The sequence below is a fragment of the Toxorhynchites rutilus genome, chromosome 3, assembly GCF_029784135.1.
Source record: "Toxorhynchites rutilus septentrionalis strain SRP chromosome 3, ASM2978413v1, whole genome shotgun sequence".
NCBI lineage: Eukaryota > Metazoa > Arthropoda > Insecta > Diptera > Culicidae > Toxorhynchites > Toxorhynchites rutilus.
In genome coordinates this window covers 133,418,161-133,439,822 of record NC_073746.1, presented here as the reverse complement: position 1 = coordinate 133,439,822, position 21,662 = coordinate 133,418,161, and the positions used below count along the sequence as shown (strand labels likewise).

At 38.2% G+C, this 21,662-nt stretch overlaps 1 protein-coding gene and 1 pseudogene across 6 annotated transcripts in view; one reads left to right on the top strand and one right to left on the bottom strand.

Moving 5' to 3' along the window:
• LOC129775305 (protein rolling stone) overlaps positions 1–21,662 on the top strand; it is a 239,195-nt gene that overhangs the window by 181,752 nt on the left and 35,781 nt on the right. The window lies entirely within an intron of this gene.
• Positions 19,624–19,798, bottom strand: LOC129780941 (U4 spliceosomal RNA; annotated as a pseudogene).

The window sequence follows — 21,662 nt, the reverse complement described above, 5'->3', positions numbered from 1 at the left end:
TGCCGCCGTCCTGCTTAAAACCACATGTCATCCTAGTGGAGGCGATCTGGCGTAGTGGTAACACCCATGCCTCTCGCGCTGAAGGTCACGAGTTCAATTCTCACTTCCGACATTCTTCCAAAAATGGAAGTAAACGTGACGAACCAGCCAAATGAGTTGAAAATCATTATAATACAGATAAAAAAAACATGTCATATCTTCAATTTGTGCCAAAATACAGGAAGTGGTTTATATCTGTGGGGTAACCGCAAGGGTGACGTAGGACTATCGTTGGTTTAGTGATCATTTGTTTGAAGTTGTATCTGAATCAATTCATAATAAATGGATGAATGAATAAATTGCAAGATTGCTGAAAGTTCTTGTAAATCTGTGAGCGGATGAGTATATGTATAAAATTATCATATATATTTAGAAAACTTCAATTGAACTCTTCCAAAGTTGTGAAGTTCTCCTGAAAAGTACCGGCTTGGTGTTATGTGGACCTGAAATGAGTGATTGCCAGATGGTTTGATTGGTGAGCCCATGTACGAAACGAAACAATTGTGTGTATGGGTATGTGTATGTGGTGGGTGCTCCGATGCATCAAACGGAACCAATTTTCTGGCCAGGTCAGGCCAGGTGATTAATCTGTCGATCCCTCGATCCCTCGCCGTCCAGCTCGTCCAGCTCATTCCGCTTGTTCAGCTCGTTCAATAACGATCTTGTCTTGTCGATGTTCTCACGAAAAATGAATGCGTTTCACCACCAGAATTTCGCTTAAGTATGCTTTTTGTCCGTGATTGAATTGAAAGAAGGTGTGGTTTACGATGGCAATTTGGAAGGCAAACTAGAGGCGAATGAACTCTCTGAGTTTGAAACTTTCGGCGACTGAGCAATAATCGATTGAAAATTATGTTTTTCGCGATGCGAAACATTTTCCGCGCATCCAATATTGGAAACGAACATATCCTACTGATGGGGAAGAATAATCTTCAGAAGCTTTCCTGCTAATTGAACTTGATTGAAAAATCAAAAAACAAATGTATTTGGTTGCAGCGTTATATGTTAGAAAACATTTAAAAAAAACAGGAAGTGGGTTATATCTATGGTATAACCGCAAGGGTGACGTAGGACTATCGTTGATTTAGATATCATTAGTTTGAAGTTGAATCTCAATCCATTTTGAATGAATGAATAAATGAATATTTGGGGGACTTCGAAAACGAGAGCGTTACGTTGGAGGCACAAGGTTTAATGCATCCAATATAGGATACGAAAAACCTTGTTCTGAAGAATAATCTTCAGAAGCTAACCTGCTAACTGTACTTGATTGACAAATCACAAACCCAAATGTATTATATGGATATTTTATGGATAGAAAACATTAAAATAAACTCTTTCGCTTGAATGTAATTTTCAATTCCAAGGGGAACTGGCAGATTATTTTTCAGCTACCATTAGATATTTCCACATTTTCCTCGAGACTGGAAGCCCACCAGTGGTTAATACTAATTCGATAACCACCTGTTAACAGCACTTGATTGAAACATATTTGGTCACAGTGTTACATGTATAGAAAACATTCAAATAAACTCTTTCACATGAATGTATTTTTAAATTCCCAGAGGAACTGGCAGATTATTTTCAGTAACGTTTAGATATTTCCACATTTTCCTCGATACTGGAAGGCCACCAGTGGTTAATGCTAATTCGATAACCATCTGTTAATAGCACTTGCTTGAAACATATTTGGTCACAGTGTTACATGGATAGAAAACATTCAAATAAACTCTTTCATATGAATGTATTTTTAAATTCCCAGAGGAACTGGCAGATTATTTTCCAGAAATGATTAGATCTTTCCGGAACTTTCTCGATGCTGAATGGCATCCAAACGGAAAGAATTCTGCGCGTGTATGTGTCGATCCTTCGCCGTCCACCTCCTCCAGCACGTTAGGCAACGATGTTGACTTGTCGATGTCCTCACGAAAAATGAATGTGTCTCACCACCAGAATATCGCTTAAGTATGCTTTTTGTGTGTGATTGAATCGAGAGAAGGTGTGGTTTACGATGGCAATTTGGAAGGCAAACTAGAGGGGAATGAACTCTCTGAGCTCGGAACTTTCGGCGACTGAGCAATAATCGATTGCGGGCGCATACAATATTGGATACGCAAATATCCTACTGATGGGGAAGAATAATCTTCAGAAGCTATCCTGTTAATTGCGATTGATTGAAAAATCACAAAACCAAATGTATTTGGTCACAGTGTTACATGGATAGAAAACATTCGAATAAACTCTTTCACATGAATGTATTTTTAAATTCCCAGAGGAACTGGCAGATTATTTTCAGTAACGATTAGATATTTCCACATTTTCCTCGATACTGGAAGCCCACCAGTGGTTAATACTAATTCGATAACCACCTGTTAATAGCACTTGATTGAAACATATTTGGTCACAGTGTTACAGGGATAGAAAACATTCAAATAAACTCTTTCACATGAATGTATTTTTAAATTCCCAGAGGAACTGGCAGATTATTTTCCAGCAGTGATTAGATCTTTCCGGAACTTTCTCGATGCTGAATGGCATCCAAACGGAAAGAATTCTGCGCGTGTATGTGTCGATCCTTCGCCGTCCACCTCCTCCAGCACGTTAGGCAACGATGTTGTCTTGTCGATGTCCTCACGAAAAATGAATGTGTCTCACCACCAGAATATCGCTTAAGTATGCTTTTGTGTGTGATTGAATCGAGAGAAGGTGTGGTTTACGATGGCAATTTGGAAGGCAAACTAGAGGGGAATGAACTCTCTGAGCTCGGAACTTTCGGCGACTGAGCAATAATCGATTGCGGGCGCATACAATATTGGATACGCAAATATCCTACTGATGGGGAAGAATAATCTTCAGAAGCTATCCTGTTAATTGCGATTGATTGAAAAATCACAAAACTAAATGTATTTGGTCACAGTGTTACATGGATAGAAAACATTCGAATAAACTCTTTCACATGAATGTATTTTTAAATTCCCAGAGGAATTGGCAGATTATTTTCAGTAACGATTAGATATTTCCACATTTTCCTCGATACTGGAAGCCCACCAGTGGTTAATACTAATTCGATAACCACCTGTTAATAGCACTTGATTGAAAAATATTTAGTCGTAGTGTTACATGGATAGAAAACATTAAAATGAACTCTTGTGCATGAATGTATTTTTAAATTCCCAGAGGAACTGGCAGTTTATTTTCCAGAAATGATTAGATCTTTCCGGAACTTTCTCGATGCTGAATGGCATCCAAACGGAAAGAATACTGCGCGTGTATGTGTGTGTAGCGATGTCTTCCCGGGGAACCGTTTGTGGCATCACTCTCCTCCTGATGGATTCCCTTCTGGCCTAGGGTGCACAAACAGGCTCTTGGTGACACCGTTCATCCGCGCTTTCATGATAAACGAAGAGCTTCACCACAACAGCGACATGCTCCAATCGCTGTTCAATTAGAACTAAGTGGATTTCCGAGCGGCGCTCGCTTATATACCGATTGGTGATTTCAATAGCCTGTTTTGAAAGCAATTTTAAGACTATTGAAACAAGTTTTTGGATCAAAAAGTAACAAGTATAGAACGCGTAGACATTTTATCTTCCGAATGAAGTGTTTAGCATACCATTTCGTTCAGTTGTTTAGGAGCTATTAACGCTCAAAATCTCGGTCTCCGGCGTAACGCTTTCGTTTTCGAAACTTTGATTTTACACCCCGGTATAGAAATGAAAGACGTAGTCCTACGTCAAAAACTCTTTCGGATGAATGTATTTTTCAATTCCCAGGGGAACTGGCAGATTATTTTTCAGCAACAATAACATTTTCTCAGATTCTCTTCGATACTCGAAGCCCACCAGTGGTTAATGCTAACTCGATAAGCACCTGTTAATTTCACTTGATTGAAAAATCACAAATTCAATTGTATTTGGTCGCATATGTTATATGTTAGAAAACATTAAAAAAACTCTTTTACATGAATGTATTTTTCAATTCCCATGGGGAACTGGCAGATTATTTTTCAACAACGACAAATATGTTTCCGGAATCTTCTCGATGCTGGATGGCATTTAAACGAAAGAATTTCCGCACGTATATATGTGTGTGTGGCGGCTGCTTCGATGTCTCAAACGGAACCTTTTTCCGATGTTGATACTATCTCGGTCGTCTTCTCTTTTTCTTCTGATGGATCGGCTTTTTTGCGCTCCCTCACAGTTCCAAACTGAATGCGTTTCAGGTCAAGAATCTTCTCGATGCTGGATGGCATCCGAACGAGAAAAGTTCCGCGCGTGTATGTGTGTGTGTGGCGGCTGCTCCGATGTCTCAAACGGAACCGTTTGTGGCAGCACTCTCCTCCTGATGGATTCCCTTCTGGCCTAAGGTGCACCAAAGGCTCTTGGTGACATCGTTCATCCGCGCTTTCATGATGAACTTCACCACAACAGCGACAACATGCTCCAATCGCTGTTCAATTATAACTAAGTGGATTTCCGAGCGGCGCTCGCTTATATACCGATTGGTGATTTCAATAGTCTGTTTTGAAAGCAATTTTAAGGCTATTGAAACAAGTTTTTGGATGAAAAAGTAACAAGTATATAACGCGTAGACATTTTATCTTTCGAATGAAGTGTTTATCATACCGGTTCGTTCAGTTGTTTAGGAGCTATTAACGCTCAAAAATCTCGGTCTCCGGCGTAACGCTTTCGTTTTCGAAACTTTGATTTTACACCCCGGTATAGAAATGAAAGACGTAGTCCTACGTCAAAAAATCGGTTAACATGCGGCCATAGCGCTCACCATTCACAGTTACCGTCTCGTCGTCCTTATTTTCAAAGAATTACGGCCCGATGACTCCACCAGACCATAATGCGCACCAAACAGTGACTTTTGGCGGATGCAATGACCTCTCAACAATCACGTGTGGATTTTTTGAGCCCCATATACGGAAATTTTGGGTTTTCACATAGCCACCGAGCTCGAAATGTGCCTCATCGCTGAAGAAAATTTGATGCGAAAATTCAGCATTTTGCTGCTGTTGTTCGTTCACCCAATCGACGTATGCCCGACGTATTCCATGGTCACCACGCTCTAATTTTTGTACCAGTTGGACTTTATATGGATGTAGGTGCAAGTTCAAATGCAAAATTCGCCACAATGATGTGTTTGACAAGCCCAATTGCTGAGCACGCCGTGGAATCGAAACATTGGGGTCATCCTCCACACTGGCAGCAACAGCAGAAATATTTTCAGCCGAACGCACATTACGATGATGCACAGGTTTCGCAATATCCGCTACGGATCCAGTTTGTTCGAATTTACGCACTACATTAGCGATTGCGTGCTCTGTAGGCCGTCCATGACGATCAAAATCCGTCCGTAATGCTCGAAAAACATTTGCCGGTTTTTCATCATTTTTATAGTATAATTTAACAAAATTAACACGTTGTGCGATGCTAAAACGATCCATATTGTAAAATGGCAGACATTCAACTAACGATATGATGCTTTGGTTGACAGCTATGTCAAACGGTTGTCAGCGCAGGGCTGTATACTTTCGGAAGCCCGAAATGGAAAACCCTGTATTAAAGCATGATGTAGAAGTGAAAGAAAGATGCTCCATCAGATTAGCATATCCGAAGACAGTTTTCTGCCCAAAGACAGTGTATAGACAGAAAAAGTAAAATTAATTCAAAATGTTTATTTTATAAGTGCGTTTATTCCACTTGAGACATCCATTATGGTTTCCACTTCACAATGACAAAATACGAACCTCACTGTCAACACGATATGAATGAATGAACATTGAGGATAGTGTTGCGAAATATTTCTTTCTTTCACTCCAGAATCCTACTATGTAGGATACATGATTCAAAAACTATATGAAAATATATGTTATGTGTTTCTTTGGGACATTGACAAACTTCGACAACATAACACATTACTTTGGAATATGACTGAAAGGTGTTATCCCCCCGGCTGAACTAATCGAGTATTGCACCTTCAGATTATCATAGGGTCAAATCCCTGTAAAATTCAAGGTAAAAAAATACCTTGACAATTTTCGACGAGAAAGCTAACATTTTGTGGGAGGCTATAATCTATAATTATGCATAGAAAATTGAATAAATGTATGTCGGATTATTTTCCGGAAACCCAATTTGAACGTTCCTGATTTCCCCTGATTTTTATTTTTCCTGATTTTTTAAAATTATAGTTGGCAACCCTGTATTTGAGAATTAGTTCGTTCTTCCAAACCAAAAATAAGTACATTAGCCCTGCTGAAAGCGAGACATAAAATTGTTGTACATGAACCAATTCATTTGATATGGATCTACAAAAAATATATGGTGGGACAGTTATAAATAGAATATCAACATGGGACAATTGAGTTTAATGTAGATTTATTTTTTAAACTGGGAACAAAATATGACTTTTTCGTATTTTTCCGGAAGACTAGGCATAAAAACACCGTTTAATGAAGAAAAGTGAACATTGTCAAAACGTGACATGGGGGGTCTCCGTAGCCACATTGGTTGCGCGTTCGTTCAGTAAGCGATCGATCGTGAGTTCAAAACTCAGGGCCCTCATTGACCATCTCTGTGTTGTTACAGAATAACTACGTCCACACAATAATCATCAGCGATGGAGATCGATCCACGGTCGAAATAAGATCGATTCATCCATACAACTGCTCTGCTCTGCAAGACACATCGGGCTGCTGTTCTATAAATAACTCAACAATAATCAATCAACTGTCTCCGCTATTTGGTCTAACTGGATAATGGAAGAACAGAAGGAAAAACTCTTACGCCTAAATGGCTACTGTGTAAATGTGTACCATATGCAATGGTAGAGAAGGGAATACTCTAAAACGCTGGAAAATGGCAACTGTGTAATGTACTAATTTATAGATATGATAAACATGTGACATGTACACGATCAAAATTCGGCTCTGTTACAGCTAAAATGCTAATGTGCCTAAAATAAACAGAAGGGATAAAGAAAAACGTTACATGGGACAACTATGCGTAAAACGGCAGTATATGAATCAGTACATTGTCGTTCCGTATCCTCATTACTATTGCAAAACTTTGTATTGCTTCCGCTAATCGCTTTCGGCATAATTGGGTTCCAATATACCAGTCTGTGTATTGTTATGTATTTAGTCTTTAGAACACCCTCTGCAAATGTAACAATGGAAGCTGGTGCAATTAGGTCGCATATAAATATACAATAAGCTTCCCAAGGCCGGTTATGTGTACCATCTCGTCAGCCTTATCCGTCGTAATAAACGTTTCCATTCGAATGGAACCGCTTTCGCTGACCTCCGGTATCCACAAACACAGTGCATCCTATTGTAATAGGGATATTTTCAATTTCCAATTCAATCAATCCTATGCATCCAGATGACGCTTTCAAACAGGCTCACATTTCATTCGCATTGGCTTCTCACACCCACACCTTCAATGCTCACATCGGAAACAAAACAACAATAAATGTCCAATGCAATGTACACCGCACCGCTGGCTGCCGGAACCCGAGATTAGTGTTTGATTTTAGTTAGAAGCTTCCTGAAACTACCCAGCATTATGAAACTAAATCAGTTGGAAATCAAATTATTTGAAGTGCTTTATTTCACTCGATTCAACCCTCTTCCAGTTGCTCCATTCGATTGTGACCGAAATTGTGACACCGAATGGATAAAAGTTTCTAAAAGATTCAATATCGATTCCGAGGATCGAACAAACACCCAATCTGTCGTTGTTGGGGTACTGATTGTAATGCTAACTAACACACAACCGGTAATGATGAAACTTTGTTCAAAAGGAGGTTAGGTTCTTCTCGTTGAAGGTATTATCGATCAGGATTAAAGTTTTTTGTCGCATGAAATATACTCGTATTTCCCTTCGCTAACAGCGGCTCAAGGTCATGCAATAAAAGGGTAGAGTCAAAACTTCACAAACAAAAACTTTTAGTTACTTTCAGGATAACAGGTTATTCCAATATGTCAATTGATTCACTATGATTTTACATTCTCATTGAGATACGTGACACGTTACAAATCTGTAAGGGAAATGAAAATGAAGATACCGAAGCATGTGAATATAAATTTATTATTTATGATTTAAAATGTATGACAGAGCATTGAGGGCACAAGGCAGACAATCGGATATCCCCGTCCGGGATATCTTAGGTAGCCGTGATCCTGATCTTCTGCTCCATCTACACCTGTTCCTCAGAAACGCTGATGTCAACGTTTAATGATGTTTCCTTCGATGTATCCCTGTTTCATATCCCTCCTATCCGATCTAAAAAAAATTTAATTAGTCGCGGCAATACATACACACACTCTTTACAGATACACGGGCCGAAGGTTGTGCAGTCCACTGATGATTCAACAAGAGCCAAAGGTTGTACCGCTCATGACAACTCTACACGAGCTGATGATTGCGCCGGCTAGTGATTATTCTATCCTGGATTCCTCGAGTCGAGACGCACCACGCTAGATATGGGGTGCAGACTAGGGGGGCGTTGCTGATTAACGGTCAGCTTCATCCCAATAGGAAGTATCCCGTGTCGGGCACACGTACAGAGCACTGAAGACTGCAACATCCCAATTATGAGAACACTTGTAATACTAACCTCGAGCCAACCGCGAGTAATCGGTTACATATTACTAACATAGTTGTAAGCAAACATTGTCAAAATATTGAACTCCCGGCCCCGTTAGGCTGACGCCATATGAGCCTTAATAAAAATATATATTTTGGATAAAAAAAATGTATGATCAGCCATTCCATGCCAAACCGATATGATGGTTCTCAGATTTTCGTCAAAAGCGGTAGTTTTGTTCTTTATCGCAAATTATGAGACCGGTATTTTTTAAATTTTTTTTGTTAGGGTGACCATTTCCATTTTAGGGTGGTCCAAAAAAACTTTTTTTCGCATTTTGCCAAAAATGACTTTTTTCAAAAATTCATAACTTTTGAACTACTAGACCGATTCACATTATCGATATATCAAACTAAGCCAATCACCTGGTCTTTTTTGAAAAAAATACTATACCTGCAAAAATTTGAATTTTGCTCTCGTTATTAATGATTGTATTCGTTTTTTATTGTTTTCATATTCTCGGGACCAAGGACGCTATAGTTTTTTTTATATTTTTTCTAGAAAGCTGTGGATTTTTCACACAACATATCTCGAAACCAGCGAAACCAACGTTTTTTTTCGTTTTTGAGTTATGATTTTTCAAAGTTAACATGCTTTCAGTTTTCGTTCAATGTTTCTATGCGACAAGTCTGGATGTATGTGATTATAACCCAATTAATTGGCAAATGGGATATTTTTCCAAAACCCAAGCTAGTAGGCTTTAATTTTTTATGTCGATCGGTCCAGTAGTGAAAAAGTAATAAATTTTCGAAGAAAGTCATTTTTGGGAAAAAAAAGTGGAAAATTATTTTTTGGATCATCGGGTAACTTTGAAAAATCATAATTCAAAAACGAAACAAAACACCTCCCTGGTTTCTGTGGTATCTTAGATTTAGTGTGTAGTCGGAATGACAGTACGAGTGTGTTGATTATGACATTAAGAAAGATTTGGATGTCGGTTTTCAAGCAATTGATAGTGTTGTGTGTTGTTTGCCGAAATATCACGTTGGCGATCCTGCCATACAAGATAGGAGAATAAATTAAATCGATTTCTCAGACTGGTGAGTGATAAAAAAAGAGAAATATAAATCATATTTTTGTTTCTGGTTTAGACAGAGAAACCGATGAAACCAATGGAATACACATCGAGGTGGAGTAGTAGGCGATGTATGTTAGAATTGGTAAGAAAAATATGATGTCGTCATTACGCAAGTCCTATGTGAATTCTATATGGATGGAACAGGTGAGGGTTCGTTTGTTTCCTGTGGCCGTGGGGAGTGAAATCGTCGTACTGAAATATCGCTTTTTGACGTAGGACTACGTCTTTCATTTCTATACCGGGGTGTAAAATCAAAGTTTCGAAAACGAAAGCGTTACGCCGGAGACCGAGATTTTGAGCGTTAATAGCTCCTAAACAACTGAACGAACCGGTATGATAAACACTTCATTCGAAAGATAAAATGTCTACGCGTTCTATACTTGTTACTTTTTGATCCAAAAACTTGTTTCAATAGTCTTAAAATTGCTTTCAAAACAGGCTATTGAAATTATCAATCGGTATATAAGCTAGCGCCGCTTGGAAGTCCACTCAGTTCTAATTCAACAGCGATTGGAGCATGTTGTCGCTGTTGTGGTGAAGCTCTTCGTTTATCATGAAAGCGCGGATGAACGGTGTCACCAAGAGCCTGTTTGTGCACCTTAGGCCAGAAGAGAATCCATCAGGAGGAGAGTGATGCCACAAACGGTTCCCCGGGAAGAGATCGGAGCAGCCGCCACACACACACATACATGTGCGGAACTCTTCGTTTGGATGCCATTCAGCATCGAGAAAATTCCGGAAAGATCCAATCGTTACTGTAAAATACATTCATGCACAAGAGTTCATTTTAATGTTTTCTATCCATGTAACACTGCGACTAAATATTTTTCAATCAAGTGCTATTAACAGGTGGTTATCGAGTTAGAATTAACCACTGGTGGGCTTCGAGTATCGAGGAAAATCAGGAAAGAACTAATCGTTGCTGAAAAATACTCTACCAGTTCCCCTGGGAATTGAAAAATACATTGATGCGAAAGAGTTTATTCTAATGTTTTCTATCCATATAATACTGCAACCAAATACATTTGGTTTTGTGGTTTTCAATCAATCGCAATTAACAGGAAAGCTTCTGAAAATTATTCTTCCCCATAAGTAGTAAATTTTCGTATCCAATATTGTATGCGCACGCAACGGAAAATGTTTCGCATGAAAATTATATAATTTTCAATCGATTAATACTCAGTTGCCGAAAGTTTCAAACTCAGAGAGTCATCGTAAACCACACCTTCTCTCCATTCAATCACGCACAAAAAGCATACTTAAGCGATATTCTGGTGGTGAAACGCATTTATTTTTCGCGAGGACAACATCGTAATTGAACGAGCTGAACGTGCTGGATGAGCTGGACGGCGAGGGATCGAGGGATTCATTACCTGGTCTGACCTGACCTGAAAGACATGTAGTTTGTTTGGAACTGTGAGGGAGGGCAGAAAAGCCGATCGATCAGAAGGAGAAGAGAAGGTGACCAAGAGAGTATCAGCGTCGAGAAACTGTTCCCCGGGAAGACATCGAAGAAGCCGCCACACACACACACACATACACGCGCGAAATTATTTTCGTTTGGATGCCATTCAGCATCGAGAAAATTCCGGAAAGATCCAATCGTTGCTGAAAAATAATCTGCCAGTTCCCCTGGGAATTGAAAATACATTCATGCGAAAGAGTTTATTTTAATGTTTTTCAACCGTATAACCAAATACCAAATATTTTTCAATCAAGTGCTATTAACAGGTGGTTATAGAGTTAGGATTAACCACTGATGGGCTTCGAGTATCGAGGAAAATCTGGAAAAATCTAATCGTTGCTGAACATTAATCTGTCAGTTCCATGGGAATTGAAAAATACATTCATGCGAATGAGTTTATTTTAATGTTTTCTAACCATATAACACAGCGACCAAATACATTTGATTTTGTAATTTTTCAATCAAGTGTAATTAGTAGGAGAGCTTCTGAAAATTATTCTCCCCCATAAGTAGAAAATTTTCGTATCCAATATTGTATGCGCGCGCAACGGAAATTGCCATCGTAAACCACACCTTCTCTCGATTACATCACGCACAAAAAGCATACTTAAGCGATATTCCGGTGGTGAAACGTATTCATTTTTCGTGAGGACATCGACAAGACAACATCGTAATTGAACGAGCTGAACGTGCTGGACGAGCTGGACGGCGAGGGATCGAGGGATTCATTACCTGGCCTGACCTGACCTGAAAGACATGCAGTTTGTTTGGAACTGTGAGTGAGGGCAGAAATGCCGATCCATCACATTCAAGCGGAAGAGTTTATTGTAATGTTTTCTATCCTTTTAATACTGCGACCAAATACAATTAATTGTGTAATTTTTCAATTAAGTACAATCAACAGGTGGTAATCGAGTTAGCATTAACCACTGGTGGATTTCGAGAAGAATCGAGGAGAATCCGGAAAGATGTCGTTGCTGCAAAATAATCAACCAGTTCCCCTTGGAATTGAAAATTACATGCAAGCGAACGAATTTATTTGAATGTTTTTTATACATATAATACTGCGACCAAATACATTTAGTTCTGTGATTTTTCAATCAAGTGCAATTAGCAGGAAAGCTTCTGAAGATTATTCTTCCCCATCAGTAGGACATTTTCGTATCCAATATTGGATGCATAAAACCTTGTACCTCCAACGTAACGCTCTCGTTTTCGAAGTCCCCCAAATATTCATTTATTCATTCATTCAGAATGAATTCAGATTCAACTTCAAACAAATGATCACTAAATCAACGATAGTCCTACGTCACCATTGCGGTTATACCATAGATATAACCCACTTCCTGTTTTTTCAATATGATTTCACAGGTAACCACTGCATGCTGCCACATTGTACTCGTAATCAGCCCGAATTCTAGTAAGGTGTATGATTCTAATAGATAAATCATTTTCTGCAGGTAGCATTATAGGAAGTTGAATGTAGACACAAATATTGTCGTCACGAGGTGAAGGATGCTATGTCGCTCGAAACTCCGCCATCATAACTTTTATTTCCAGGACATTGGGATGAAACCGACGAGAAAGGGTTGCTAGGAAGGTAATTTTCCTATGGTAAAAACAGTTGAGTCGGGTTGAGCCCAAGGCCAACTTGTACTTAAAGTTTTGAGTCGAGTATAGCTCAAGGCCAAAACAGTTGAGTCGGGTTAAGCCAAAGGCCAACTTATAAATAAAAAGTTTCACGCTGAATATAAGTCATGGTCAAAACAGCTGAGTCGGGTTAAACCCAAGGCCAACTTGTACTTAAAGTTTTTAGTCGAGTATAGCTCAAGGCCAAAACAGTTGAGTCGGGTTAAGCCCAAGGCCAACTTGTACTAAAAGTAAATAAATAAAATAAAACAATCAAAATTCGTCGAGTGAAGCTCAAGGAATAGTTGAGTCGGGTCAAGCCCAAGGCCAACTTGTTCGGTATAAAACAGCTGAGTCGGGTAATGCCCAAGACCAGCATATAAATAGAATTTATTTATGTGGTCGAATATTCAAAGCAGACAGACATTTAAAAATAAATTAATTGAAATAATAAAATATTTACAAAAAAAACAGCCACGCTGCCCGCTCATAAAATGGAACAAACGGAAATGACGTTGACGTTTAAACAAATTGAAAATTACAAACACTGATATCAGTTTACAACATTAATTGTTAAATTTCGGTTAAGATGAACAGATTTTGGTGGATAAGTGATACTTCGTTTTCGGAGGAGTCATGTGAGGAACCGGAAAGTATTGAGAATGGAGAAAGGCCTGGAATCACCTTGGTGGAAGTCGGTACATCGCGTAGTATTGCGAAAAATAATTCGAGAGGTTGTATCCGAGACACGACCGCTTAGGACGTAGGACTACGCATTTTTGATTTCTATATAGGGGGGTCACTCTACGTTTATTAAGAGTTTTCCAATGCATATTACGCAGAATCGTTCTTACGATATATGTTATAATATATACCATTAGTTGGCAAATCTATCCAGCATTTTTTTCGCCTGAAACATCAACGCTGGAAATAATAAAACAAGTGAGCAATTAAACAAATAAAAGAGGTATGTTTTGCGAGCGGATGCGGAGGTAAATCATGTATTATCTTCCAACTTCGTTCCCATGAATGTTGTATGTAACTCAAAATTGCGTGCAATAATTCGTTCTATCTAACAAATTAGCAAGATGTTGAAGTAATCAGATGCAAGATTTCATGCATCACTCAAACTTCATGCAAGATTTAATCAAAGCTAAGAGGAAAGCGATTATCTTGAGAAAACTTATTAAGATCGGCATTACATCGCATCACAAAAATGAAACGAAATGAAATATTAATATTCTTCATCACTCATATTCATAATTCTCAATGTCTCAATTCCTTCTATGTTAGATTGAGCAGTAGAACCAACACGACTTGATTGTGATAGTTTCGAATAAGACTAATAATAAGAATAAGGCAATGGAAAGAAATCACAATACCATAGCTATCCATTAAAAATAAAGCAACTTCATGATTTCATGTGTATTTTACCTCAAAATATCACAAAATCATGAGAGTTTTCAAATTGTTTTTTCGTATCTTCCCCATAAATTTCATATTCAATGTAATCAAGACGATATATATATTTTTTTGTTTACCGATTCACATATTTACAAATGTGTCCCACTGATATTCATTAATCATTTTCAGTTAAACAGTTGAACTTCCTGCCAGAATTTTGTTGTCATTCTTCGTTCGTTACAAACCGTTTGAAGGTGATGAGTACATACACCAAACGGCCCTTTTCTGGACTACTATTTAGAGTTTCAAAAGAGTTAAGCTAACAGATTTCTGAACAATGAAAAAGATAACATTTGAAATAACCAAGTGTTCTGAACAATCACAGTCCTACGTCAAACTTCCGTCTGTGCCCCTAGGCTCAGACCCTTTTACTTTTTTTAAAATTTGTTGGTATATCATTTCGGATATTATTTGCGAATACGTCGAACTTTCATAAATTACTCTTCGATAAAAAGTTCCGGGGACCCTGAAAAGGTTTAATGCCTTGCGTGGTTTTGTAGAATCATTTCGAGAAGCAACGATTCTTCCTTACCTCTGCGAGAACAATACACTAATTGGTCATATGTCGCAATTTGTTTCTTCAATACACGCATTGCACTGAGTATTCAACGAGAGGCATCTTCCGTGCAGGCAATTCGAGGGGAAACACAAAACGAGCAGAATAAACGATCTTTGTTGTTTCTGGCACAGAAAGATTCTGAGAATTTGCCTCAGAGGAGATGCATTTACTACTTACTATGCAAGAGTGGAGTTTACTAGGCAAATATTCTCTTGTCGCTATCCCCCTTCGTTGTTTCTATTCAAGCGGCTGTATAAGGTGCCCGTTATTGACAGCACTGTTCGGGAAAGCACACAAATGGACAGAACAAATGTATGGGGGAATGGGAGTGCTTCCAATTTTCATCAATTTAAACCAGACAGACTATAGGATTGTAATGTATAGCATACAAAACAAATCTTAGAAAATTTCCGATTCGGTTGGTATGTAAATCGTTAAAATCCGTTCGCAGCAAAGATAGTTATTAACGTTAACTTTATTTCATAAAAGTGTGACCTGTTTTCTGATTTGGCACCCTTAATGTAAGACGCCCTACGTCAAAAAAACAAAAGTGGTACAGGTTAAGCAGGAGAAAGCGGCATCAAAATGGCTATCGGACTCGTGACTGCTCAAGCCATTTGAAGATAATTTGCCCCTCAACATATACAAAGCGGAGTCAGAGCAGAGAAAGGAAGAAATCATTCAATCATTGATTAAACGTTCTGTATGAGAGATCGCGATGAAACTTTATGATGAGCGATGTAGTTAAGAATGATCTTGAACGGATTAAGGCGAATGGTAGACACCTCAATTATATACGGATGGAATCTAGCGGAAGAAATCAAGCAAAACAAAACTGGGATTTTTGTTTTAAAATGAAAATATGTGGGCGATGTTTTTTTTCCTTTTTTCTCTAAATTGATTCACATTTCCATTAAATAGTGCGGGAGGAAGTTCCTGAATCAACTCAAAGATCTGGCAGCTATTTTGACACAGAAAACGGAGAATCTATCACAAAGCGCCTGGATGCGTGGCAAATCAGAATACCCCAGAGATTCCTTGGTGTGATCGATGATCCTAATGAATGATTTAGATCATTCTTGTACGATGCTTTCTAGTATCGTTACATTTTAACGTGAGGGGAGGATGTGGATCCTAGATTTAGTGTGTAGTCGGAATGACAGTACGAGTGTGTTCATTATGACATTAAGAAAGATTTGGATGTCGGTTTTCAAGCAATTGATAGTGTTGTGTGTTGTTTGCCGGAATATCACAGTTTCGAGATATGTTATGTGAAAAATCCTCAGCTTTCCAGGAAAAATATAAAACAATATAGCGCCTATAAAAAAGAAATACAATCAATAATAACGAAAACATTATCCAAATTTTCTGCAGCTGTAGTATTTTTCCAAAAAAAGACCAGCTAATTGGATTTAATTTGATATGGCGATCATCTGGTCTAGTAGTTCAAAAGTTATGAATTTTTGAAAAAAGTCATTTTTGGCGAATTGCGAAAAAAATATATACTTTTAACTTTAATGCCTTTATACGGGATGTGTTCAAGGGTCAAATAACTTTCAATTGAAATGGAATACAGAACACAGAACATATTTTCATTACAACCAGCAACATATTCAATTTGGTGCTGAAGCAAACTGAACAAAATCTTTAACATCCTCTTTCTTTCACCCATTTTGTCATCTTGGTGTATCAAAGTTACTCCAGGACAAGGGTGCTCTACTCTTCATACTAGTTCCTTGCATACGGGTACGCTAGACGAGCTGCTTACCGCAAATTAGCAAATGTGTTTAAAACATTCCAGGGGAGCTGTGAAACATTCTCCCTGACAGTCGACCGAGAAATGCGGTAACTAACCACCGAAATGGCTGATATTGAGTTTGTGATGAAATCGCCAGAAATAAAAATGAAACGCAATATAAAAAAAAAATGTTTCATTCCCATAATCCTCCCCATCTGCCTCTCCTGGGATGCCGCATTCCATCCTAGTTTGCGAATTCCAGTCCAGCACCTGTCGACGGATCTCGTTCGCATTTTTTTCACGCAATGTATGCCCAATCCATCTACATTCCCGCCTCCGGATCTCGATATATACCGTTTTCCGTTGACATCGTTGATGTGAGTCAGAATTCAACGCCAATTTCGGTTACATCAACAAGCATTTTGACACATTCTCGATGTAGTTTCACATTTCTGAAGGCGATACAAGTAAATTGGGTTCCCTAGGGGAGTGACTGCATAATGCATACGCATCGAAAAACTGTGCCAAACCATCAATTCATCCCCTTTTTGCATTCTTTTTTGGTAACTTTGAAAACTTACTTGGCGGTGGAACAACGTTTCGAGAAACGTTTTGTACTTGAGCACAACATAAGTCTCGTGATGCGTTAAAACGCACTGTTTTTGTTCGACATTTCATCACACAGTTTCTAAGCTGTAGATTGCTCGAAATTTGTCGAAAGTTTCAATATTAAAATTATGTTTTATACTTTGAAATAGTACATGTTTCTGAGAAACAGGAAAACATTCTTCAATACAACAGAAAGTGTCAAACTCAGTGTGTCAAGCTGGGGGGAGGTCAAGGGCTATCTATATCTGCTTCGCCCCCATCAGTTTGGAGAACCACACGCTTCGCATGACCGCACGGTTTCGTGATCCCTGTCTGTGAGAAGTGTACGTACCACTAACAGAGAAGTGACCAGTCGGTATCCATCATAACCGCCGTTGCAACCCACCACGTCACCCAACTATCGACCATTTCGTTCGTGGCAAAGTATACTGGTCGGCAAACAATGCACTTCAAGGGTGGCGTCAAAAATAACTCCACTCACTGCCATGTTCATTGTTCGGATGATTCCCATGAATCCATGGAAGTGCGTAGGCATAGCTCATCGACCAATCGAGCGCAAATTGAGCGTTAATGAGCGGTTATCAGCGAGTTCATTAACCCTTTCACGTACAACATCGAGTCTCTTTCGTGGTACACTTGCATATCACAAGGCGCTAAGACGTTTAGCAGAGTAGTGAATTACTCTATGCGTGACCCATCGAAGCGTTTGCATTTGGTCCGTTCTTTTGAAAATTAAATCGTACCCTAAAGGGTTAATTCATTCATTAAGGCAGTATTCTAGTCTAAAAATTTGAAAAAAATCAATAAAAATTTCCTTCATATTTCTAATGTTTAAGCATTCAAGAATATGCCCTAGAAAGGACTTATCGATAATCCATTTTAGTGATGCGATATCTAACCTGATACGGCCATAATAATGAACTTCAAACGCGGTTTTCTCGAAACTTTTTTTTTTCAAACTAGCGTACACGATATCTCAAGTTCTACTGAACCGATTTATGTCGAATTTATATAGATACAATCTGCTGGCATCTCTTCATCGCATAAACCTCTAAAAAAAGAGATTTTTAAAATTTTACTATTTTAAAAAAATTGAGAAACGTAATAAAACACGTTTTAAACCGCATTTATTTTTCAAACGGCCGCCATTTTGTCAAAAAATGTGTTTTTGACTTTTCCGAGGTTCATGCGATAGCGGCATCTGTACTGATTCTGAATATGTTCGATTTTTTGACGTGGGACTACGTCTAACCGGAATATACGGGGGGTAAAATGAAAACCTAAACACAGAACACGCAGGAAAAAATGCAAGATTTCAAATGCTTATAAATCGAACATTTCTTACTGGATCGGAGAGATGTTTGCATCAATTGATAGGGAATATTTCTACGCATCTATCGCAATTAATAAAATGTCATTTTTCATTAGATAAACAATTAATAACTGTGAAATGTTGAGCGTTATCTACACGCTCTAACTGCCTGAAGTTCATCAAATCAGGCAAATTCGCAGTTCGAGAAGTACACACACTTGAGAGATGCAAACTTCAGGGGTAAAAGTAAAATAAATAATCGTTTGATAATTCATCCGTTCACATATTTTGTTCTAGGCATCATACCAAATGTAAAAGGACTGTCATTAAATTTACTTGAAACGAAGAACATAATCTATCACAATGCATGGATCGACTTTACATAGCCTTTGTTCAATTGTTTTACTTACATTTAATTGAGTTGGGAAATTGTTTCATTCAATCAAAAATTTAATCAATACAAACAAATGATTGCTAAGCTAAGATAGTCTCACGTCAACCTTGCGGTTATATCATAGATATAACCCATCCATTTTTTTGTTTCAGATAACCAGAAGGGCTGGAATCGTGTACGCCATGGTACAACTTTTTTTTCAACTGTCTCACTTCATCAGCTTTTAACTATTCTAGTTATGAATATTTTTCCTCCATTTAATTTTTGTTTTATTGATAAAAGATAGATGAACCAATAATGGTATAATACAGGGGTTTTCAGATTTTTTTTTATTGCAGCGCACTTTTTATAGCAAAATTATTTGACGTAGCATCTGCATGTTTTAATCAATAAGACAACTCTTATTTGCATTGACATTACCCAACTGTGAACAACTCTATTCCGGTTTCGAGTCGCAGTTACACGACATCTGACCCGGAGTAAACAAGATAAATCACTATATGCCCAGTGAAATGAAATTAAAGAATTGTTTTTTTTTTAAAGTGAGTTTTCAGGCGGGAGCATTTGCTGTAACTTCGCGAAGCACAAATTTCCCGCGGAGCACCATTTGGAAACCCCTGAAATATCAAAAGCAACTAATTGATATTTACCACACTCGAAATGATATTCGTTTTGGCATTGAGTTTGAGTCAAAATTCAAAAATAAAAACTATGGATAGGTTATACCTATGATATAACTGCAAGGTTGACGTAGGACTGCCGTTGGCTTAGTAATCAATTGTGTTTCTTCAATTAGCAATAATCCCACCTCGGATGATCCTTATTGGGTACGATATCGCCACTGCACAGTGCTATCTTTTGTGTGTTGATTAAATTATTGATTAAAATAGTGAACGAATGGAACTATTTACGAATTCAATTGCAAACAAATCTCAATTTAAGTCAGTTCATGCATTATGGTAGTAGTTATCACAGCAAATAGTTATCAACATTTTGCCTAATCATCAAACGGTTTGCGTAGAAGTCAATGCAGTCTTGAATAATCGAGCCAAAGCGATGCATTTGTACCCGCTTTTGTAGACCGTGATAGCAAAACGAATTCTGGAGTGTATGTTTGGGGGTATAAAAGTATTGCCGACTTGAATGTATCTGCAATGCCGATTCTCCCAACTTCTTGGTTTCGGAATCTGTATTGGGAAAACACATTCCGGTTTGCAAAAATGCAAGCGAGTACAAAAGTACTCATAGTTTGCATATTTCCCCAGGCTTCATGGTTTTAAAGTCTGTGTTAGGGAAACATTCCAATTTGCAAAAACGCAAACGAGTACGAAAGTTCCCACTGCTTGTTTCTAAATTTCTATGCCGATTCCCACAGGCTCCATGGTTTTGAAGTCTGTGTTAGAGAAACATTCCGATTTCCAGAAACGCAAGCGAGTACAAAAGCACCAGCAGCTTACATCTAATTTGCTATGCTGATTTCTACAGGCTCCATGGTTTTGAAGTCTGTGTTAGGGAAACATCCATCCATTCCAGCGATCGTACCTGAAACGTTGCGCAATCGTAACTGAGTGGATTTCCGAGCGGCACTCGCTTATATACCGATTGGTGTGATTTCAATAGCCTGTTTTGAAAGCAATTTTAGGGCTATTGAAACAAGATTTTGGATCAGAAAGTAACAAGCATATAACGCGTAGACATTTTATCTTTCGAATGAAGTGTTTATCATATCATTTCGTTCAGTTGTTTAGGAGCTATCAACGCTCAAAATCTCGTTCTCGGGCGTAACGCTTTCGTTTTCGAAACTTTGAAATTACACCCCAGTATAGAAATGAAAGACGTAGTCCTACGTCAAAAATTTAGTTAGACTGGTCCATTTAGAGAACAAAAAACGCCAGAGTTCAATGAAACGAACTTTGCAAGAAATCGCACAGGATTTTGTTTGACGAGACGGTAACAACGGCATTGCGAACGATCGCTAAACGCCGTATTGCAATTGAATAACAATTGCTTCTAGACTCGATGGTCAAATGGATTACATATCATGATCTACTTGTTGCCTGCCTGTTACCTTGGGAAGAACTTAAGCAGCAGTACAAACCGAACTGAATAAAAACCAACCGCACACAGTGTTACAAAATGTGGCTACTTTCTAGTTGAATTTCTAACTATTTCTTATTTATAGAATAAATATAATGCGGGCGGAATGGAAAGCGCAGTCAATCACAATGTTATTGATGTTTCAAAAATTTTAAAAAAGTAAAAAAAAAACTTCTTAAGTTAAACGGTTCAATGTACTAAAAACTAGAAAACAATTAGGCAAGTAACAGTTAATGGTTAGCACATGCCTTCCTTTATTAATCTATAAAAAAAAATCTTTTAAGGGGGTATTCTAGTGTAGAGACACGAATTTCGGACGTTTTTTCGAACTCCGTAAAAATAAAACAAAGAATATTTTTACTATCCATTATATCATTATTCGTTTATCTATCTTTCAACAATAAAACAAAAATAAGACGGAAAAAAAATATTCATAATTAGAATAGTTACATGCTGGTGAAGTGAGGGTGTTCAAAAAAAAGTTGTGCCATGGCGTACACGATTCCAGTCCTTCTGGTTATCTGAAACAAAAAAATCGAACAGATTCTGAATCAGTAAAGATGTCGCTATGGCATGAACCTCGGACAAGTCAAAAACATGGGTTTTAACAAAATGGCGGC